Source organism: Globicephala melas, chromosome 14, assembly GCF_963455315.2.
Source record: "Globicephala melas chromosome 14, mGloMel1.2, whole genome shotgun sequence".
In the NCBI taxonomy this organism is placed as follows: domain Eukaryota; kingdom Metazoa; phylum Chordata; class Mammalia; order Artiodactyla; family Delphinidae; genus Globicephala; species Globicephala melas.
Window position 1 is genome coordinate 37103079 of NC_083327.1, and position 24656 is coordinate 37127734.

The window sequence follows — 24656 nt, forward strand, 5'->3', positions numbered from 1 at the left end:
TTAATTTCAGACAAATGAAGTATTGCCTGGGACATATTTATACTAAAAAAATTTGTTGTTTTCTGAAATTCAGATTAAACTGAGAGTCCTGTATTTCTGTTTGCTAAAATTGACAATACTTCATCTAATTATTCTCTTGAATTTTTCCTTTCTGCTATTCTATTTTTAATCTCCAATTAAAAATATATCTCTAAAATATATATATATATATATTAGAACAGACTTCTGGTTGCCAAGCACGAGGGGTTTGGGGGAAGGATGGAGTGGGAGATTGGGGTTAGTAGATGTAAACTATTATATATGGAATGGATAAACAACAAGGTCCTACTGTATAGCTCAGAGAGGTATATTCCGTATCCTATGATAAACCATAATGGAAAAGAATATTTAAAAAAAGAATGTATAGGGGCTTCCCTGGTGGTGCAGTGGTTGAGAGTCCGCCTGCTGATGCAGGGGACATCAGTTCATGCCCTGGTCCGGGAAGATCCCACATGCCGTGGAGCGGCTGGGCCCGTGAGCCATGGCCACTGAGCCTGCGCGTCCGGAGCCTGTGCTCCGCAACAGGAGAGGCCACAGCAGTGAGAGGCCCGTGTACCGCAAGAAAAAAAAAAAAAAAAAAAAGAATGTATATATATGTATAACTGAACCACTTTTCAGTACAACAGAAATTAGTACAACATTGTAAATCAACTTGACTTCAATAAATATATATATATATATATAAATTGTTCTCTAAATGTTACTTTTTAATTGCTTCTTTTGTTTCTTGAATACAATACCTTTTCTCTCCAGGTGATACTGAGGACTTTTTAAGTTTTCTTCTGTTGCCTATACTTTTTCCTTTTTTCCAAATTTTTTTATCTTTCTTTCTGGTCTCTGCCTTCCATGTTAGATTTTTCTCGCGTATCCGGTGATCCTTGATTATTTGCTCATATTTAAGACTGATGTACTACAGACATAAAAAACAAACATGGTTACCAAAGGGGAAAGCGGAGGAGGGATACATTAAAAATTGGGGATTAACAGATATACTCTACTGTATATAAAATAAACAATAAGTACTTACAGTACAGCACAAGGAACTGTATTCAATATCTTGAATATCAATAACCTATAATGGAAAAGAATCTGAAAAAGAATATATAATATGTGTGTGTGTGTGTGTGTGTGTGTGTGTGTATAACTGAATCACTTTGCTGTACACCTGAAACGTTATAAATCAATTATACTTCAATTTTTTAAAAAAAGAATGCTGTACTAGATGGCAGTGTAGGAGTTCAGTGTGTGGGTGGAATCTGTTGACTGGTGGGCTTCCCTGCAGCACCGTTTCATTGAGTGTTCCTAACTATCAATATCTTTAGGTCTTCTCCCCGGAGCTGGTCAGGTCCTCCAAGGGGAAACCTCCAGTTCCCTTCTGAGAGGGATAAGCATGGCTACTAGTGTCTGAGAGGTGCGGCACAGAAGAAGACCAGGGCCCAGGGATCCCACCTTTCTGTAACTCATCTTCCACCTCGTCCCCATTTTCAGTGTGGTTTCCTTGCCTCGGTGTGCCTGGTGGCCTTTAGTCCAGAATCCCTCTGGTTCAGCCTCTAGGAGAGTCTTTGGCCAGGAGGCGTTGGAGGGCCACTCATCCTGGGTGAGGCAAGAGAGGTGACCTGGGAGCCTAACTCCTTCTTATACAGATTTTTAAAAAAATTATATATATTTTTTTCTGAGAACAAGATATTATTTTCCTCACCAATTTGCATCATTTCCCCACAGAGATTGCTTCCGCTCTCTTCTGATTCCCCATCACTCCAATAAGATGAGAGGTTTAGAATCATTTTACTTTCCATTTTCCTCCCTTAGACTTTTGGAATTTTATTTTTTTCTCCCTCTCTTTCCACCCACCAGCAGTTGCTATTTTGTCATGGAAGCTCATATCCCTGTCCCTCCCCCACTCAGACACGCCTCTCACAGCTTCATCTCGCTGGGAATGTATTTTGCTTTTTCTCTCTGGCTGCTGGCCCCTTTTAGATGGCATAGTATTTTTCTGTGTGAGCTCTTCACGTCTTAGGACATGGGGGTTTATGAGCCCCAAGTGATGAGAATCCCACAGATGGCAGAAGCAATCTCTGTCCCCACGGGCTGACTTACAGAAGCTGCAGGAAACCCTTCCCTCCAGACTTCTCACACTGGCCCAGCTACAGGGTAGAGGACCCAGTCCCCATTCAGTTCCTTCTTCGCCTCTTGGGGTGGGAAGCCCAGCACAGACACACTGGGCCTGTGTTGACTTTATCCCCAACAGCCCAATCTTTCCAGGGTTTGCTGCTCCCACTCCTGGCCTTTGACATCATTCTCTAGGCACCTGCCCAACCCACTGGGAGAAGCAGGAACCTCACAATTCTCTCTACTTGGAACCCACCAAAGCCCAAGGCCTCACTCGTACCGAGCCACCCACAGGAGTTAGCAGCTTATCTGGTTCCAGAGAGGAAGAAATTGGGGGTTTGGGAGTAGGAAAGATGAAAGTTGCATCTCGGTTGTTATATTCCCAGACTCCCCTTCAGCCACCATAATTTATTTTCATAGCCATTCATCACACAAGGGCAGCCCTGATTAAAAGAGCAGAGTTGGAACGAATAGCTATAGTCCTGGTTTGAAACCTGAATACAAGCTCATCCCACTCTTGAACTTCAGGTTGGTCCATCTGGGAGACACATGCCAACTCCTGTGTCCTACACCATGATTTTAGCACCAATGCATTCAGAGATGAGAGAGAGTTACTGCACTTTCACCATGAAAGAAAAAAAAAAAATCAAAATGACTCAGAGTAAAAATGTAAGCCTTTCCTAACCCTGCTTTATCTGATGAGATATCTACCTGCAATGAGGAATCACTGCCAGTCTCACCTCAGAAAGTTTAAAGATCAGGCTAGTTCTGGAAAGGAAGATTGAGTGGGCACGTTATTAACCTAAATGGAATTAGGTTTCTGTTTCAATAAAGATTCCCATGAAAGCTGAAAGCAATACAGCTACAGCAGTGCAGCCATAACACCCCACTGCCTGTAGGAAGATGTGCTTAAATTACACCTGGCTGTGCACCCCATTATCACTTTGCAAAAGGCAGTAACTTGAGGTGGACCTCTGTGGTCACAGTGTCCTTCAGGTGACAGCCTCAAAGGAATTCTAGCTTGGATGCAATCAATACTCCAAACAAGAGGCTGACAATGATTAATCAACTACTTATGATAGGCTCTCCTCATCCCATTATACGTGACTTATTGAATGTTTTGTATTTTTGGTTTAGTTGCAGTGAAAAGGGTGTGACAGCCATATTTCATTCAAACTGTGTCCATCTGGAAAGGTAATCAGCATCTTCATCCTCATCAGGTAGGCATCGCCAGGGCCTACCACACTGGGGCAAACAGCAATGCAAGAGACTTTGTCTTGTTTGCCTGTTTCCAGTCTGGTGAAAATTTCAATTCTCCTCTCTTACGAGACTCAGGAAGGACATCACACACTGGCAGCTTGTGGCTGCGTCCAGCCCTCAAATGTGTTTTGTATGAGCAACAGGGTTTTAAAAATGAATTCACTGTCAGCCTTTAAAATCAGAAAATTTAACATGAAAGTCTGGACTTCTAGCTTTTCTTGGAATAAAGATCATCCGGGGGACTTCCCTGGTGGCGCAGTGTTTGGGAATCCGCCTGCCAATGCAGGGGACATGGGTTCGAGCCCTGGTCTGGGAAGATCCCATGTGCTGTGGAGCAACTGGGCATGTGCACCACAGCTACTGAGCCTGCACTCTAGAGCCCGCGAGCTGCGGCTGCTGAGCCTGCGTGCCACAACTACTGAACCCACGTGCCACAACTACTGAGGCCTGCACGCCTAGAGCCCGTGCTCCGCAACAAGAGAAGCCACCGCAATGAGAAGCCTGTGCACTGCAACAAAGAGCAGCCCCTGCTCGCCACAACTAGAGAAAGCCCGTGAGCAGCAGCAAAGACCCAACACAGCCATAAATTAATTTAAAAAACAGGTTTAAAAAAAAAAAGATCATCTGGCCACTCTGGCCCTGACAGCTGGCAGGTCTGAGTGGAGGCCACCACTGTTTTGACGCGTCAAGTGCTCTCCTGTTGACCCTAGACCCAACACTTTCTTTTTTTTTATATCCAGCAACTTCTCTCATTTTCACCACCTGCCTGGCTGCTGGCTTAGGGGTACAATCCAGTAGAACAGTCTCCAGAGGCCACAGTTCCAGTCCCCACTGCACTGGGAAACTCTGGGCATCTCACATCACAATATTAAGGTTTTATTATATGTCAGGGAACAGGGAAGTGGTTGCCCGAGGGCATGAGTCTAGTATTCTTTCCCATGCACCTGTGATGAAGACCCTCCATGCAGGGCACAGACAAAAATGCTTCCATTGTTCAGGGGCAAGAAAGGGCAGCAGGAGCTGAAGGGACATGTGGCAGCATGCATGTCGGGCAGGGTGCCTCCCTGGGTGACCAGACATGTCTAAAGGACAGTCCTAACCCTCCATAGAGAAAGAATGTTAACCACGCCTTAGTTCCTCCACGCCTGTTACTTTGGATCCAGATGACAAGTTCTAAGAATCCCTCAGCGCCTCCAGCCTGACTCTGGCTTGGGGCACCTCTGTCCAGATCAGAGTGCCAAGGGGAGTGACACATCCTGGATCTTGGACCCCACCTGTTTAATTGGGACAGCTTCCTGGTAAATTCAGAGATCACACAAAGCCCCAGGCGCCTTCCTGTTGATTTGAATCTGTTTAACCCCCAGCAGAGGAAAACAACATCAACAGATTAGTGGACACAGGAATCACCTGAGACCTTGTCAAAATGTGAACTCTGATTCAGAAGGTCTGGGGAGGGGCCCGAAACTCTGCATTTCTAACAAATTCCTGGGTGAGGTCAATGCTGCCAGTCCAAGGACACTTTCAGTAGAAAAGGGCTATGAAAACACCTTCTGTACCTGCTCATGGACATTTTTTGCCCTTCCTTCTGGGGCTCTTGTCTGTTTTCTCCACCCTATCCTTCTTTTTTCTTATCCTGCTTTTCCTCTCTCCATCCATCCTTCTTCTTGCCAACTCATTATTCCTACCAGGCATCCCTACCATCTCCCAACCTTCCCCCTTTCAAAGGATAAAGAAATTCCTGCCCCTTTCCCCCTGGACATTCATCTCCCTCCCTCCTCTCCTCAGTAGTGCCAGAAAAATAAGTCACCATTTATCAACAATTGTGTGCCAAGCACTGTCTCAGTGTGTTACTGTTACGTTGCACCCCGCAGGCCTGCAAGCCATGTAATTGCCCAGCTGCAAGACCCAAGAAAGAGCCCAGAGACAGAGATATCAACCATTTATTGAATAGGGAATCTTATAAGTCTGAAGCAAAGTCCTGGAGCAATACTCTACCATGTATGGCTGCAGTCAGGAACCTTCGCCACTCAGGGGAGAAGGAGGCTACCATTTATAGGAAAACCAGTGGCTGGGGCAGGGGGCAAGCGCATAGGTAGTTCATGATTAAGCCCTATGATTAAGAGGATTGGATAGTCATGTGGGTAGGGTATAGGTGAAGCAGGGACTGGTCCAGCAGGGGATGTATAAAGAGCAAGAGAACAGCCATCCTGAGTGGCCTGACCATACAGTTACCCATATTATTTAATTCTCACAACAACCCTACAGAGTATATATCAATACTGTCATTTTAGAAATGAAAAAATTGAGATTTGGGTAGTGAAAGAAACTTTGTCCTCAACTAGGAATTAATAAGTAGAGATTAGAATTTGGATCTGTTCAATGCCAGAGGCTACAACCTTTATACTACATTATGCTCATATAAGGTGAAATGGTCTAGAAGTCAGCAGGTAAGGGTGGACTGAGAAAAAAAAAAAAAAAAAAGTGCCCCAAGCATCACTCTAGTTATGCATCCTGTATGGTCCTCTGCACCCTCCTTAAGCAAGTGCCCTATGGGACAGCTTGACATAGCGACAATAAGAGCTATTTTAGGAAAGCCCAGATTAGCTGCAGTGGTACAGGGTTCCCAATAACAGAGTAGTAGTATTAGAACCCAAACTTACCAATATGCCTAAATTTTCAAGGTAACTCTTAAATTGGGTTCATAACTGTACACATAGAACCTACTACCAAAAAGAGAGTCCCACCATTAGCCAATCACCCAGTCATATGGAGTCTAAAGGATGGTTCCAAATCTCTCCTATCAATCCACACAGGGTCCTCCATGGATGGGAAGTCAATTCCCTTCTCTCTTTCTAGCTCCTCTTCCATAACCGCACCTCTAGCATCCCCTTGGTCTGTTATTATTCTCTGCCTGTTCTCAAGATTCTACCTAAGTGTCCTGGTTTCCAACCAGGGAGCCTTAGCTGATCTTAAAAACCTTTGTTTCTTTCAACAGAAACAGAATCACAGACATAGAGAACAGACTGGTGGTTGCCAAGGGAGAGGGGGTTGGAGGAGGGATGGAGTGGGAGCTTGGGGTGAGCAGCTGTAAGCTTTTATATATAGAATGGATAAACAACAAGGTCCTAGCACAGAGAACTATATTCAATATAGTTGAATATAGCACAGAGAAATATATTCAATATCCTATGATAAACCATAATGGAAAAGAACATTAAAAAAAAGAATGTATATATATGTATTGCTGAATCACTTTGCTGTATAGCAGAAATTAACACAACACTGTAAATCAAGTGTACTTCGATTTAAATAAATAAATACCTTTGTGTCTTTCAGATTCTTCAGACTGCAACATTTACAAGACAAGCAAGTCTTGCTTATGTTGGCTATCTCCCTCCCCTGACTTTTTTAGGTGTAGCAAAATTTTTTTTAATCTCCTTTTAATTGATCCCAAAGGTCCCACAAGGTATGAAAAGAGAAAAGGCAAGAGGTACGGATGAGGAAAATTCCATCTTGACACAAAAATTTTTTAAAGGTCTAAATTCACTCAAAGGAGAAGAGTCAGAATTTTAAAATATGGAATGGACAGGGAAATTGGGAGCAGTATCATTTGGGGGAAGGAGCCCTGGCCCAGTAGTCATGAGATTTAGGTTCTAAATCCATCTTTGCCACAAACCAGCTGTGCAACCTTGGATAAGCTGTGTCAGTTTTTTGGACACTGGTTTCTTCACCTTTGGAGTGAGGGGATTGAATTGAATGATAGCCAAGATTCCTTTGATCTCTACTTTTCAGTGTCTTCCCTAGCACCTAAAATAAAATGAACCAGAAAGCTGTTGTGAAATAAGGTGGCATTTCACCAGAAATTTAGACATAAACTAGGTTGAGTCAATGCATGAAAACAAGAGGGTAAAAAAAACAGTGATTAATAATGATAAGTGAATAAAAATGATAAAAATAAAAGACCAAGAAATTAAAGACAAAAAATGGCTGATTCTATAGTTTTTCTTCTTAAAAAGATTTTAAATTCTCTACCAAGTGGCCACCCACTGTCCATAATTATCAGTTACTTATAAAATATGTAATTGGGGCAAGGCATGTTCCATTCTGTAATATATTGTCATTGAAAAAATGTTTTCTGATAGAAGTATTGAATTATAAGGTCAACCACCAACATTTTTATCTAAACAATGGTAGGTAGATCAGAAATAAAATTAGGTCAATGTGAATAATTTCCTTCCTGGCAGGTTATGTAATTTTGCATACATGGTATTTTCCATCTTTGAAGTCAACATGTAATTATGTTTGTTTTATACCAACTCATCTGCCCCCAAATGTTTCAAACTGAAAAAGAGAAAAAGCGGCCTGTAGCTACCACTCCCTCCATGCACATACCCGGCCGGAAAAGAGAATTGCTGGGACACACCAGCACTGGACTCTTTCGGGGAGTGTGCTTGGGGGAAGGCCCACCCTCCAATACTATAATGGCAAAGATAATAACTCTCTGTGTTTTCTAAGCATCTGGATCAGTAAAAATGTATCACTCAGTCTGTATGGACACCACCTTCCTCAGTCTGTAATTAAGGATGCCCTCCCACATCTGGCCCTTGAAGACCTGATCTCTCCTGAAGGGTCATCACTTGTCTTCTGTGAATCACCCTTCATCAGCCCAAACCATGTGTGTAGGAGGATGCCTCAGCCACTCTACTCAGGGGGGTGTGCCTTGGTGGAACATTTTCTGTGATGATGCTACAGTTGAAGATTCATCTCATTATCTTCCTTCTGGAGCTCCATCCTGGTCTCAGGTACCCTCTATGCCAAAAATCACATTTGAAAATAATATTTTGATCCTTTGTCCTGAACTCCCCAGGCTGACTTAACGTGTACCATTGAGAGAACTCTTCTTTATGAAATAGCAGTTATTAGCTTGGAGAACCCAAGTCCCATCATTCTGTGTCCACCACATCCCCAGATGAGGGAAATGAAAGGCACCAAGAAGCCTGGAGTGTCAGAATCCTTACCTAGATCGAAAGACAAATTTCGAACAACCTCCTGCTCTTCTCCACTAGTCACTAGGACCTACTTACTTCTTACCTTCATCAAGAACAATTGGAAAACACGGCTGAAGATGTGGATTGCAAATTGACCCAAGCCATTTGACAATTTGGTAATTATGACACCCCTGTGGTAAATAGTGCTAGTACCTGGGGTTAGAAGAGGGTGGAGCCTCTGTATCCCTTTCCCCCACCATCTCACCCCCAAGCAGGTCATCATGGTGAAAGTCATTCTTAGGCCAGTTTCTGCCACACATACAAACCTTCATTAAGATACAAATACCGGATCACTATGTTGCACACCTGAAACTAATATGTCAATTCTATCTCAATTTTTTTTTAACTTACTTTACAGCGCTTCCCTGGTGGCGCAGTGGTTACGAGTCCGCCTGCAGATGCAGGGGACATGGGTTCGTGTCCTGGTCTGGAAAGATCCTACATGCCGCGGAGTGGCTGGGCCCGTGAGCCATAGCCGCTGAGCCTGCACGTCCAGAGCCTGTGCTCTGCAACGGGAGAGGCCACAGCAGTGAGAGGCCCGCGTACCACAAAAAAAAATAAAATAAAAATTACTTTACACATGAAGGGATAAATATTTAAATGTACTTAAAAAAATCTTCGTTAGCAAACAGGCACAAAACCCATCATCGTATCCTTCCTTTAATCTTGGTCAAGGCCACACACTCAGATACTAACACTCACCTTAATGAGAAGGAGCAGACATCCCAATATTCTGACAGCTGTTCAGCTGGGCTTCTGGAGAAATCAGGCAGCAGAGACCCCCAGGCAGTGGAAGGAGGCAGGGTCAGATGGATTTCTGGACCTGGAGCACTGCCCCAACGTGTAAGGCTCGTGGGCTTGCTGGAAAGGTATACTCTTTCCATGTAAGGTGGGCGGGACCTATCAGTCTTCTATCAAACCTCAAAGTTTGAACACTCTTCATTTAGCCAATGAAAAAGTCTTTTTTACACCACCTAGGCTAGTTGACATACCCTCTGGAATAGAATTTTATAACAATATTTAGAATGCTTACATAACCACTTCTGGATGGTGATTTCCTTATTAGTTTCCTTCACGTGCTATCCGTAACTCCTAGAGTGAAAATTAGAGTTAATTTACACATATGTGCATCACAGTGTTTATAAGGAATTATTTTCAATCACCAAAGAGACAACTTTCTGACACATCCTATCTGCAGATTTGATGTCTGAAACCTTTCCACTACTCTCATCCATTATATTGCTGGAGAAATTATGGAAACTTGCAAATAAAAATAGTAGCATTCTTTTTTGAGGTTACATCCCAGTTCCATGTTTAGCCATTACAGAAAATGTGTTTGAATAGAGTACAGAGGAAGAAAGGCATGTGAAGACAAGGTGGAGAAAGAAAAGACCTGGGGACCTAGGAAGTTGTTTTAGCTTAATTAAATTGTCTTAGCAAAGCAGACTTTGCTAGAAAGGATGGTGAGAGATGGGACAGAGGAAGGGACTGGAGAGAGATGGGTGGGGGGCATCCCCACAGGCATCCTCCCTGCAAGAGGAGCCCAAGCCACTTGGTAGAGGAGGGATTCCCTTTCTGGGCTTCGCGTGGTGTACACTGAGCTTATTAATAGCAGCTCGTGGAGTCACTGGTCAGATAAAAACACAGTGAAAGGGGCCATTGATCAGGTCCTTCCGTCACCTGTTCATTGAAGGAACAAACCAAGTTCTTTACCAGAGTCATTTACCTTTGCAGACAACTCAGACCATTGTTCCCTGGGGTAGGACAACGACTCACTTGATCAGTAACCTGCTGCTTTATCAGTTATAATAACTCATGCCTCGCCCCTTTCCACTCACTGTTGACATTTGCTTTGGACAATAAGTTAGTAGATTAAAAGAACAGCACAGTTTTATTTGGCAAAATGTTCAGGAACACGTTCGGTACTATCCCCTATTATTTTTCTTAATTATCAGTTATCAGTATTGAACTTCCACGGATGACTAAAAAGTCATAGAATAAGAAGAGCAATGAAAAAGAGACCTGGGTTCTTGTCCCAGCTCTACCACTCACTAAACATGTAGCAGCCTGGTCCCTTCTCTGAATTGAGACCAGACCAGATGACCTCTAAGGTCCCAACATTCATTCCTTTAACCATTATTATTATTTTTTTAAAAAATATATATATTTATTTATTTATTTTTGACTGCATTGGATCTTCTTTGCTGCACGTGGGCTTTCTCTGGTTGTGGCGAGCGGGGGCTACTCTTTGTTGCAGTGCGCGGACTTCTCATTGTGGTGGCTTCTTTTGTTGTCTAGCATGGGTTCTAGGCAGGCGGGCTTCAGTAGCTGCAGCACACAGGCTCAGTAGTTATGGCTCGCAGGCTTAGTTGCTCCATGGCATGTGGAATCTTCCTGGACCAGGGCTCAAACCCGTGTCCCCTGCCTTGGCAGGCAGATTCTTAACCACTGCACCACCAGGGAAGTCCTCCTTTAACCATTATTTATTGAGCATCTCCTACATGTGAAACATTGTTCTAGGCTGTGTCTAGAGGATACGATAATGAATTAGAAAGAGAGTCCTAACCTAATGGAACTGACATTTTAATGGGGGGTGAAAATAATAAATAAAGTAAGAAAACAAACACACAATATGTCACATTATGTGATAACTGCTATGGAGGAAAATGAAGTGGAGTAAGGGGGATAGGGTGTTGTTTTATGTCGCGTGGTAAGAGAAGGCCTCACTAGCATTTAAGCAGAGACCCCCTGTCTCTGTGTTTATCGGGGTGAGGAATGTTCTAGTAGAAGGAACAGCAAATACAAAGCCTCTGAGGTAGGAATGTGCTCAGAGTCAACAAGGAACAGCAAGGCAGCCAGTGTGACTGGAGCAGAGTTAAGAGAAGACGACAGTGGGGAAGAGGCGAGGGGGCAGTAGGGTGTGTAGGCATATGAGGTCTTTGGCTTGTACTCTGGGAAATGTGGGTGACCACTAAGGGATTTTTGACCTGAGAACTGCAATGTTCTGACTTACACTGGAACGGGATCCCTCTAGCCGCTGACTACAGGGGTTAAAGCGTAGAAACAGGCCAGAGATGATGGTGGCCTGGACCATGATGAAAGCTGTAGAGGTGGTAAAAAAGTGGTCAGGTTCTGGATCTATCTTGAGGACAGAACCAACAGTTTACAAGAAAAAGAGAAAAATCAAAGACACCTCTAGGATTTTTTTTTTTTTTTAATTTTTTGGCCGCACCACGTGGCATGCGGGATCTTAGTTCCCTGCCCAGGGATCAAACCCATGCCCCCTGCAGTGGAAGCACAGAGTCTTAACCACTGGGCCACCAGGGAAGTCCCCTAGGATTTTTGCAAATGGAAGAATGCAAGGGTTTTTTTCTATTTGTTAACTGGTGGTGTGAAAAAGTAGAATTAAGTTTGGCTTGGGACGTGTTAAGGATGAGTTGCCTATTAGATGTCCAAGAGGAGATATTAAGTAGCCTGTTGTATATACTTCTGAAATTCAGGAAGGTTTAGGATATAGATATAGAGTAGGTCCTGAAAGTGTCTTGCCAGTATCTATTTGGCACACGCTGGAGGTCACCTTCAGCTTGGTAGATAGTTTCCATACCTTCTGTGGCAGATAGACTCCTAAGGTGGCCCTATGATTCCTGCCTCTTGGTGTTCTTCCTCTTGTGGGATGTCCCTCCCTGTAAGTGTGGGACCTGTGACTTGAATGGAGCAAAGGTGGCAGGATATATGTGTACATGTTATGTGATTATGTTCCACAGAACTGCGGTGCCCATCGTACTGGAGCTTTCCTTTCCCTGTGAAGAAGTAAGTGGCCAAATTGGGCAATCCCAAGTAGTGAAGAACCATGAGCATCCTCTAAAAGCCAAGGGTGGCCTCTGGCCAACAGCCAACCCAAGACTAAAGCTCTCAGTTCTATAACCACAAGGAGATATATGCTGCTACCACCACCATGTGAGTGGGGAAGTGAACCCTAAGGGCTTTCCTTGGAGCAGGGTAGCAGTATTAGAGAGTTAATGTCCCCAGGGGCAACCTTTAAGCAATGAGTAAGAGGAGTGGGGGAATAAATATTCCAGATTCCTCAGCCCTTGGTGAGATAAATCTGGAATGTGAAGTCAAGCCCCAAGGACAAATAGACCAAAGGAAAGGAAGGAGAGAATCCAGAAACAGATGCTCACTTGGATGAACACTTGATTGTGACAAAGGTGGCACTGAAGAGTAGGAAAAGAATGGCCATTTCAATACATAGTGCTAGATCAATAAGATGGGAAGAATTGAAACTCGACCCCGTCTCACACCATACTAAAAATCAATTCCAGGGGGACTTCCCTGGTGGCACAGTGGTTGAGAGTCTGCCTGCCGATGCAGGGGACATGGGTTTGTGCCCCGGTCGGGGAAGATCCCACATGCCGCGGAGCGGCTGGGCCCGTGAGCCATGGCCGCTAAGCCTGCGCATCCGGAGCCTGTGCTCCGCAATGGGAGAGGCCACAACAGTGAGAGGCCCACGTACTGCAAAAAAAAAAAAAAAAATCAATTCCAGGTAGACTGTAGATATAAATTTGAAAAGTAAAACAATCAAGATTCTAGACAATAACATAAGAGAATAATTTTATATCCTCTGAGGTAGGCAAAGATTTCTTAATCAGGAATTGTAAAGCACTAACTATAAAGGAAAAGACTGACAAATTGAACACCCAAAATTAGGAATGTCTGTTCATCCAAGGACACCATTAAGAGAACCACAAAGAGGGTGAAATTATTTGTGACACGTATAACAAAGAGCTTGTATCCAAGCTCTCTAAAGACCTACAAATTAGCAAGTAAAAACTGACAACACGATAGAAAAATGGGCAAAACACTTGAACAGTCACTTCACAAGAGAGGAAATTCAAATGACTGAAAATATGTGAAAAGGAGCTTAACCTCATTAGTCATCACAGTGGTACAAATGAGATATTACTATATACCCACTAAAAGGCTAAAACTTAGTAAAGTAAAATACTGAGTATTGGTGACAATGTACCTACTTAGTTTAGAAAACTGGCGATATCTACAAAAGTTGAATAGATGCGTACACCATGAGGCTGCATTTTCACTACAATGTATATACCCAAGAGAACCGAGTGCATTTGGGCATCAAAAGATGTATACAAGAATGTTCACAGCAGGATTATTTGCAATAGCCAATAAATGGAAACAACTTACATGGCCATCAATAGCAGAATGAATAAAGGTGTTCTAGTCACACGATGGACAATTACTCAGCACTGAAAATCAACAGAAGCCCCGTTGATGAACCCCACAGGTGCAATGCTGGGGAGTGCAACAAGGAATGCCAACTTTAAGAAATGTTCTTCGTTTCATATAAAACAGTGTCTGAAACAAAAGTGAAAATTTGCCAACGTTTGTTAATTCTGGGTAACGGGAACACAGGTGTTTATTACACTATTCTTTGTACTTTCTAGAATTAAAAAAAAATGTGCCCTCCTCAAAAGGCAAAAGCAAGCCAACGTGTGGTGTGTGAGCAGAGGTAGTGAGGATGCCCATGCTAAGGCCTATTTTCCTCTCTGCTAACTTTTTTTTTTTTAATACCACACAGTTTAACACCTAATTACTGATTATTTTGCCTCACTGGCTAATTGCTTCATGTATATTATTTTTGCAACCTGAACTAGATTGTAAATTCAGGCCACAGACTGAGTAACATTTCTCCAATATTCCTCACTGGTTCTTTGTATCATGAAAGGCACATCTTGAAATAATCAATAAACACTTGAGTGATTTATGAATTGATTGGCAGAAGTAAATTTGGTAATCTCAGGCAAGACATTTACTTAACTTTCCAGGCCCCATTTTCCCCATTTGTGTGAATTCTTTCTTGTGTACTTTTATATCCATCCCCGTATTTCACTAAGGCTTTGCTGTAATAGACTTCAATAACTATGTATTAAATAAATACATTAATTTTAGGGGGATTCACACACAAGCGCACATATTTTCCCCATCTGGAAGATGCAAGAAATTTTAAGCTGCATCTCTTCCACTGGCTGTTGAGCCTGGCAAAATGCCAATATCTCCATAGAAATAACATTTTCAATTGTTATTAGTCATTTACACTTTAGCATAAACTAAGCCCACCATTTTAATGTTTTTAAAAGTTCAAAACCTATTTTAATTTGATTCCTCTTTTCAGCAAGCCTGGAGCACAGAACCCGGAGATGAAGCATTTCTCTTTAAATGTGTGATTGCCAAGTGTTATTGCTGGCCTGCCGGGGAATGCGACTTGCAATATAGAAGCAGCTAGCAAATTCATTCTAGATCGTCCTAGTGGAATGTGGAGTCTACTTGAAATTTGCTAAAGCAATGCCAAGGTTTTTTCCCTTTCACTGAGTGTGAGTGTTTTTGGGCTAAAAAAAAATTAGTTTTTCGACTCCTATGTATAATACGGAACTGGTAGGAATTAGGCCTCATCTCTCCCATTCCTCTCACTTTTCTGCTTTTCCGCAATTTGCCCCAGCAGGACCCTTTGAATTCTGAGCAGCTCAGAGAGAGTCTAGACCCAGGTTGGAGCAGCACGGCCCCGAACCTCTTCCCAGAACCCTTCTTCAAGGCAGGAGCCACCTCCCTCCTCAGCCTTGGCCTGTGGCTCAGCAGCCCACCTGGGCCTCAGTTCACAGTCAAATTCAGCATATCCTGAGACCCTCTGGGGGTGGGGCTGCCAGGATAGAAACGAAGTTTGAAGGTTGTTCTATGCAAGCAATTTCCTCCACAGAACAGGTTAATTTCAAACTGGCAAAAATTATACACTTAGTAATTATCTAGACTGGGGGCAAAGTACCAGTAAGTTGATGGCCACATAAAATAGAATTTAAAGAAAAGAGCACAGAGAGAAGCAATCTGGGAGTTTGCCTCCAGCTATTCTAAGCAGGTATTTGCTTACAATGACCCTCCGCTCTGCCATAACCTGACTTGTCAGCTCCACACCCAAATTTCAACCCTGTGACCTTCAGTGACTCCTACTTGCCCTCAGGGAGCCACGTGAGGTGCGTGCAATCCCTTTCTGAACCAGCCCCACTGACATTCCCGGCTCACACCGTACGCCAGCCACACACAGCAGCTCCCTTGCAGCTCCCCGGAGGCCCCGTGCTCTAGGGGCCTTCCTGTGCTGTACCTCCTGCCCGGAACGCTTTCTGCTCAGCCTTCCTGCCTGGCTCACTCCCGCTCATCCTCCAGAATGCAGCTCACGCCCCATCTCTTTACAATATTCCGGAGCTCCCTGCTCAGGGAGGTGCTTGTCTGTGCGTCACCACAGTCCCCATGGCTCTGTCTGATGACTGACTATATTGATCTGTTTTCTCATCTTTTGCGCACCAGGTTTAGTGGGGATCTGGGCCTTCCATCCTTGTGCCCCCAGCTCAGGTCCTGGGTACCTCTCCCAGGGACTTCTGTAGACACCTTCATAACAGGCCTTGCTGCTTTCAGTCAGCTTCTCCCCTCCCCCATTCTCCCTCTTCCCCACTCCAGAGTTATAGCTCTAAAACATTTAATTCCGCCCCCCTTCTTTTCTTTCAAAATCTTCTGTTGCTTCTCATTGCCCAAATTCTGGGGCCCGCAAGCATTCAAAGACCTTGCCAACCTGACCCCAAATTCCTCTTCCGTGTTCTTGCACCATTTGGGCCCTACGGCCCATCATCCATTCAGGATTCCCCAATGGGCTCACAAAATAGCTCTCTTCCACTTTGGCTCCTGGGGTTCCCTCCTTCTCCGTACCTGATAGGCAAGTCCCAGGTGAAATAGTACCAGTTAATGCCGTCAACTCCTAAGCCAGTGTCCGGCCCTTCTCTGGGTTCTGGTAACTCTGGCCAGCTCTGCTCAGCTTCTCCTTCTCGGCAGGCTGAGCTCCTGACCAGATACTTCAGCTGCACCAGCAGGTGGCAGCTGGATTTGGTTGTCTGACCTTGTGCTCTGAGCCTGAGGTGAATCTTCAGGAGCTGAAGCAGCAACGGCTACCTCCCAACACATCACACAGACACACACACGACACAGACTCACAACACACCGTGACAGCCCTTCAACAAGAGTGCGCCATCTGTCCCAGGATGGCCAGGGGTGCTCTGTTACATGCACTAGCACAGACCCTACTAGCCCCAGGGCATGGGTGACCACTGGGTCCACTGCAGGCAGCTGTCAGGGAGAAAAAAATTTCCTCTACTCTTCTAGGCTCTACTGACTGGTCTAAGAGTTAAACTGACATGAGACAGATGAACAGAAAGTCACGTGAATTTTAATGACATGCGTACATGAGGGAGACCCAGGAAAACTGAGTCACTTGCCAAAATGGCTGAAGCCACACTTTAAACCCCATCTTCAGCTAAAAACAAAAAAGGAAGTTGGGGGTAGTGGTTCGAGATTCAAAGGGAGGTAGGCAATTCACATGGAGATGGCAGAGCAAATGTTGGGTAAACAAATGTTTTCTGGGCCAGGCAGAGGCGATGGGACACAGAGAGGAATGATAATAAACAGACATTACTAGGTTCCTTCCTGTCTACACATCTAGCTCATAATGCAGTTATCTACATTATGATGGAGTTAGAGGACCAGGTCCTCTGTCTACATTCTTTTAGGCAGTTAAGAGGAAGGGCAAAGGTTCCTTCTGAGTCTTTTGGGCCTTACATATTTTCAGCTTGAAATAATCCACGTGCCAAAGAGACACGTTTTGGGGTGGCAAGTTATGCTCCCCTGCACCGCCTTCACGAATGCTCGTTTCTTCAGTGCTGTCCTAGTCCATTCAGGCTACTGTCACAAAGTACCATAGACTGGGCGGCTTAACATCAGCAGAAATATACTGCTCACAGTTCCGGTGGCTGGAAGTCCCAGCGCAAGGTGCCAGCACGGTTGGGCTCTGGTGGGAGCCCTCTTCCGGTTTGCAGGTGGCTGTCTCCTCGTTATGTCCTCACGTGGTAGAAGGGGCCCTAATCCCATTCATGAGGGCTCTGTCCTCATGACCTAATCACCTCGTAATCAGAGGTCCCATCTCCTGATACCATGAGGATGTCAACATATACATTTTGCAGGGAAACAAACATTCAAGCCATAACCAGTGGGATCCTCTTAAATCTTTCTGAAGAGACTAAGAACAGGCTCTAAAAACCTAGCATGTACCCTCTCAGCAACCTTGACACAAGCTGGTGCTTGGTTTTCTCAGGCAGCCCCTGTAGGGTGGATAAAAGTGTGGGGATGTGTACATTCTACTCCTTCCAATGGGGCCTCCCAAGACACACCTTCTCAAGCCCCAGGCTGAACAGGCTAGAAAGACAGTGCAGTGTCTGCCCTTGAAGTGAGTACTGACAAAACTGTATCTGCTCTGGGTGTCAAATAAGCCAGGTACACACCAACCACAGCCACAGAAATGTAGCCTGGTCCCTGCTGGGTCATTTAGTTTTATCTTGGCTGCCCCTGCTTCTGCAGTTACTCTTACTCACATAACTGCACCATTTCCTACTCACTCTTTACTTGTATATGTGTAGTGTAGGTTAGAGAAAGTTTTTTCCTCTACCCTCCTAGGTTTTCCAGCTGGGGCCCTGCAAACTAGACTAACAAAAGACAGATTAACAAGGGAAAAACAAACAGAGCTTATTAACATGTGCATCACACACACACACACACACACACACACACACACACACACACACACACACGAGAGAAATTCATCACTCAAAGGGATGATTAGAACTTGGGCTTAAATAGCATCTTAACAAAGATCAATACATTTGTAGAGAAGCTGCACGACAAAGAAAATAGGTTTTAGGCTTCCAAGGGCAGCAAACTTGTGGGAAGGTAAATACATGGGGGAAACTAATGGAAGATAAGGGCTGCTTTAGTAAGTCGATTCCTCTCCTGTTGTCTCTGGACTGATAAGAGTCCCTGGTGGTAAGGAGTCTACGCCTGCTTTTAGGCAAATAGGAGAGGGAAAAAAAAAAAATAGGAGAGGGCAGAGAGCTTTTTTTCATCTGCTGTTTCTCAATTGTCTTCAGCTCAAAATAATCCTTATGCCAAAGTGGTGTACTTTGGAGTGGCACATTCTGGTCCCCTAAGTAGTGACCTCTAGAGCCAGCTCCTCTTAGGGGAAGCCAACGCCCTCTAGCTTCTTCCTGTTCTCTGGGTGCCTTGCTTCTCAGAGGACTCCAGTGTTTCCAGCTTTCACTGTCCCTCCAAGAAAACTGGGGCAGATGAACTCAGCATGCTGTCCAGGGCCACGTCCCAGACCCTCAGCCTGCAGGGTGGAGCAAGCCCCAGTACACCCCAGGGAATCTCAGAGAGCCCCTTCTTCCAAGCACTCTGCTTACTAGAAAGGCATTTCTAAGAAAGAAATGAGCTGGGAAGTATTGCAAAATATTGTCGCTCTACAAGTATGACTGAATATTCCTGCCATGCCAGGGGCATGGGGACTTCCTGACTATATCTCTATGGGTCTGTTTGCATATTGACACCCAGCAGCCCTCAGGCTTAAGTGATAGGAGATTATCTGAGCCTTTTGGGGGATCTGGATCTCCATTACCGGAGGACTGCATTCTTTTTTAAAGTTTAGGTAGATGTCTTTATATTAAAGAGAATGCTGAGATCATATCACCTGTTACTCACCCCAAGGAGCCCACAGGTGTGATAACACAATTGGCTAAGAAGATTTCAACTCCCCACTGTGCCCACAACATTGCAGTGAACCTGCTCATATACAGAGACAAGTTCACAGAGAGGCTGATGAAGCCTCAGCTTTGAGACTTCTCACCTGCACAAATCCCTTTCAAAGCTCTGTTCCCAGCTTTTATGTTTATAATCTGTACTCTTCTTCTCAAATAGTGTTCCCCAGTTATATAAACTTCAAGCCCCACAAACCCTGACTGACTCCTGCGTCTAGGTGTCCCTTTAATGGGCATGCGTGAGAATTGCTAAAGGACCTAGGCCATGAAGGGAATTGCTGGGTTCTAAGGTATCCATACACTTAATCTGATTAGCTACTGACAGATAAGTCTCCAACCTGTGCTCCCCCCAGCCGCAAGAGGAATCTCTATCCCCACATCCTGCCAGCACGTGGCATTACCCAGCTTTCTAGCTGTGCTAGGCTAGTAGCTGCAAGCCTTATAGCATATTACTCCCTTCGAATATCACCTGCACCTATGCATTTCTCTGGTTATCAATGAGCAATTTCTTTCATATACTTGTAAAGCCTTTGGCTTTCCTCTTTCATAAGTCATCTGTTTATATATTTAACCCATTTTTCTTTTGGTGTATTCTCCTTTCTAATTGAATTGCAGGAGTTCTTTGTGTGTTCTAGATGTCTATCCTTTGTCACTTCTAGACATCATAAACCTCATAAATTTCCCAATCTGTCACCAATCTCTTAAATTCAACTCTGGTGCCGCTCGTTAACAGAAACCCTTAATTTTGATGTAATCGGATCTATCATTTTGCCTTGTGGTTTGTACTTTCTAAGTCTGGTTTAAGAAATTCTTACCTGTCCCAGGTTACGCTTTTCACCTGTTTAACTTTATAGTTTTACCTTTTGTATTTAGGTCTCTAATCCACTGGAAATCTCCTTTGTATGTGGGGTTAGATAGAGACCCAACTTTACTTCTCTCCATTCTTTCTTTCACTGCCTGTTTTCCCACCACCACCTACTAAACAATCCATCTTCCCCCTATTGATCTCTGGTACCACCTCTGTGTGAGATGAAGTTTACAGGTAAACACAGGACTACCAGTGCACTCTCGATTCTTCTCCACTGCCACATTAAAAACAACTTTGTAAGCGTCTCAGTATCTGGTGGGCAATTTCCCCCTCTTTATACTTCTGTTTCTAGATTGATTTTGCTATCTGTGAAACTTATTTTTCCCTATACATTTTAGGATAAGTATATTAGGTTTCTTAAAAAAACTACAACTAGAATTTTGATTGGGATTGCACTGGATTTATAAATTCATTTGGAGATAGTTGATATCTTTATAATTTAAGTTGTGCAATCCAAGACGTGATATGTCTGAAATGACAGAATCGTGAGAAGAAATTAAGATAGCTATGAATGAATATCTTTGAACGGGCCCCAAACCCTGTTCTCACTATGCCTCCTTATTTGGGTCTGGGGAGGTGGGGCAATAAAAAATTCCCATGCTGATCAAGGAGGAACCAAGTGTGCAGGGAACTGTGCTTCACTTCCCGGGGTGTGGGCCAGGAGCTCTGCAAGCATGTAAGAGATGGCTCTGACTGGCATGGCACCAGCAGTGACTGGACAAGGGGGCAAGGGAGTGTTTCAGAGATGCCCACTCCCCAGCAAGGGCAAGAGGAAGCAACCAAGTGTGCCCAAGTGGCCAAGCACTTCCAGCTTGCAGAGCCAAAGGAATCTGAGATGTAGATCAAGAGAATGTGAACGTGGAGGCCTGCTGGTTGGAGGTCGCGGTGGGACTGGGGGCATGAATGGTGGATCCCAGCCCACGAGGACAAGACATGATGAGTTCTGGCTGAGTTCATGCCAGTGGGGGGCAGAGGATGCCAATAAACCAGAAACTCCCTCTCACCAATGCCTGGGGGCTGCAGCGCCCTCTCTCCCTCTGCACAGGGACTGGGATGGCCTCCAGGGAGAAGGTGGACCAGGGGGAGGGAAAAAATCCAGAAACTGACTATTTATTCAGAGGAGTCTGAGTTTTAAAGCAGAAGTTATCTTGAATTAGTAAGTTCAGTTCTGTAGAAATAAATACTTGCCTTTTTTTTCTTTTAAAGCATCTGAGATGTCAGACTACAGTGGTTCTATAAATTTCATATCCACTCTACAGCTTTTAGTTTCTGCAGACTGGATTTCAGCAGTAGAAGAAAAATCTCGTAAGGAGGGGCTGGGAGAATTAAATAAATATGACGTAACCGTAAGGCAGGTAAAGGAACTGAGGCATAAAGAAACCAAAAGCTTTGCTTCTCAGCAAAGTGAATGAATGGCAGGCAATCGCATCATTTCCGGTTCTCATTCTGGCTCTGAATTTCAACAAGTACCTTGAGGGGATTCTGGAATAACCCCCTTGAGACCACAGCCCTGCTCACAAGAGCTCTGCTCAGTCTAGGATGTTGAATTGCAGAACGGGGAGCTTTTCCCTGAGGCCCCCTGTCTCCAGGGTGATGTGACTGCCCCACAGGAAGCGTCCAGCACACCAGGGCTGGCTGGGCTCCTGCCACTGCCAGGTGACCCCTTTCTCAGACAGAATGTGCAGCCCCTTGGGTGGCCAGGCATCCTGCAGCTGACCTGGGAAGCCCTCCTTGTCCTCTGGCTGTGGACAGAGATGGCTGTGGCTTTTCCACATCCCTCCTTTTGTGTGTGGATAAAAATGTTCTCAGCAGATACTGCTGCTAAGAGGACACACCGGATCCTAGCTCAGCTTCAGTTCTGGCACTGGCAAGCTCAGAACATGCAGTCCCCCAGGTTCCTCTAGCACAAGTAGATGAAAAGCCCTTCTCCCCTGACCCTCATCAGCTCCGGGGAACCCGGAGGAGCGGAAGCAGGCTGCTTCTCCTCCGAGGAGAGCCTCGTGCCACAAAGGCTTTGGGTGTCAACCGCTGCGTCTGCCGTCCCTGCTGAGGTCCCCTGTCCGGCCATGGCCTCCGGCTGTGGGCCCGGGCAGGTCGCTCCTCTCAGCCCAGCCTTCTCTGAATCGGCTGGCTGCCAGACAGCATCCCCCAACACTCTCTCTGAATGGGGCCCCGGGAGCTCTGATGCTTTGCTCTCACCGCTCTGGCCGCGTATCACAGAGCTGGAGCCAGGCCCTTCTGTCCGTGCCTCTCCCTCAGCCACTGTTGCTCTGATGCTCCTGTGCCGAGGGGCACATGGCATTTCCACAGGGGGCTCACAGCCTCCCCAGGGCTCGCCCTGGGAGGAAAGCCCAAGCCTTCTCCGCCCTGAGCGCCCCTACCCGCACGTTTATCTGAGGCACCCATTCTATACCCCAAACCCCCAGCCCTCAGGCGGGGCAGAAAGCAGGCGCTTCGACCCTGCACCTATGCTCTCATATTGTTTTGGTACAGCCTGCAAGGTAAGGACGGCGCTTACATTTCTAAATGGCTGAAAATACATCAAAAGGATATTTTGTGGCACATGAAAATTTATAAAATTCAGATGTCAGGGACCAGAAATAAACTTTTATAGGAACACAGCAGTACCCACTCGTTTACGTGTTGTCTGTGGCTGCTTTTGTGCTCCAAGGGCAGATTGGAGTAGTTGTGATGGAGACTGTAAGGCCCACAGAACCTAAAATATCTGGCCCTTTGCAGTAAACATTTGCTGACTCTTGTCAGGCACGAACCCTCCCTGTCCCCCCTCTCCTGAAGCCCCACTGGCCATGTGTAGCGAAAGCTACCACTGCTCCGGGAATGGTGGGGAAAAGCAGAGAGAACAGCCTCCACCAGTAGACTGACAGCCACTGGAGGGGATCATGGCTTTCATCATCATATTAGGGGATTGCTACATGTTCCTCCTATAGTAAATAATTTTCCATAGCTCCAAGTTACAAGCTCTCCTTATAACCAAACTAATTTTTATTTCTATGGAAAAAAAAGGTTACTGCTTTCTTATAATAAATTAACTGTCCTTCAAAGTTACAATAGAGTGAGTTGATAAATAACTTCCAAAGGGGAAGATGATCTCAAACCAATTCTGGTTAATTTTTAGATGAATCAGTTGGAACCACAAAATTGGGTACTAAAAGTACTGAGTACCATCTAAAATCAAAACAATTCCTCTGGGTGTGTGTGTTTATCCGTGTCTGTTTCCGTGTGTCTCTGTGTGTTGTTCAGTTCAACAAACTAGATTGAGAATAGGATAGGAGAATTTACCTTCTCAAGGGGGATTTTTAAATCTGATTAAGGATTTATATTTTAAAAAATTAGCAGTGTTTCTCTAATCTCATGGAATAGGAAAGGCTTGGGGAAGGGGAGTGGGTGCTAGGAAACATGACCATCCTTTGTTCAACTTTGAGAGAGCCAAACTGAAGGTATTGCAACCTAAGACAATAATTGCATAAACCTGTCTGCTCACTGGGCTTTCAAAAATTCTCTTAATCAGCATTCGTTTCCTGAGAACCCATTATTTACCATGCGTTGTATTACGGGAAAAGAGCTACAAAGATACATGCCGCCATCTTTGCCTACAGAGAGAACACAGTAAAGGCTGCGGGGGGTGGAGGTGCTCTCGGTCCTCAGGGGCAGATCCAGGCTGGCTAGCTCAGGAGGAGGATTTTTTTTTTTTTGTAAAACTACATGTGAAGCGTTAATGGGGCTGGTCTTTCACGACAGCCAGGGACAGGCATTGGAGGGGGCAAGTTCCTGACACTGGGAAGCCACTCTAGTTTTGGGAGACCGCTGGGCTCTGTGGCAGGAGTCATGCCTATTGACCTATAGCTCAGTCTCTGCTGGGCTTGAAACTCTTCTCTCCTCCATCACTTCTGCTTACTCATAGTTTCAATATTTTGTAATTTGGGCTCATTGTGACTCACTGTGGCCTCAACTCTTATTTTCTTGTTTCTAAACATCCTACCAAGTCTTTTTCTCTTGACATTTCCCTGTTTAAATTTCTAAGGGAGAAATGGGGATGAACCCAGCTTTCAGACGTGTGTGTGCCAGGTTATGAAATGAGCTGCCGACCAGCCTACTGAGTGGCTGCCTATTGGTTGGGTGTCCACCCTGCACCGATCAGCTCTAGGGGTGGGGTCATACGGGACAAAGCGTAACCACTTACAGCTGCTCCTTTGGGTTTCCCCTAGCAGGGTTAGTGAGAATGACAGATAATGTGAATAAGTTGTTCACCATGGAGAGACCCATATAAAATTAACCCTCTGCTGTGAAAACACTACAAGCGAAATTCACTGGGCAAGCTTGGCAGCACAGGTGGTGGTGCGGAAAACGATCCTATAACCAGGTAGGACGGGGAGCCTTGTCAGCAGGGCTCCCTTCCCCAGGGGCAGCCAGGAGGGCGATATCCAGAGGAGTTAGCAGCTGCAGGCTGTGTATTGTACCCAAACGGGCTCATGGCAGCCGGTCAGGCAGCATAGCGTGGTTCTGGGTGATGCGTCTGCTGATAGCCAGTGATTGGTTATATCATAACCAGGGTAGGTTCTAGGCCTATAGGGAGGAGAGACAAGATCAAGGCAGGATCTCCATGTTGTCTAA

At 45.0% G+C, this 24656-nt stretch overlaps 1 protein-coding gene across 2 annotated transcripts in view; it reads right to left on the reverse strand.

Annotated features, from left to right (window-relative positions):
- Window positions 1-24656, reverse strand: part of RTN4IP1 (reticulon 4 interacting protein 1) — a 143588-nt gene that overhangs the window by 110401 nt on the left and 8531 nt on the right. The window contains exon 1 of one of the 2 annotated variants that reach the window (XM_060283286.2): window positions 780-799. The exons of the other annotated variant lie outside the window; for it this stretch is intronic. The gene's annotated coding sequence lies outside the window, so the exon portion shown is untranslated. Of the gene's footprint in view, window positions 1-779; window positions 800-24656 lie in introns of those variants that run through there. 2 annotated transcript variants of the gene reach the window in all.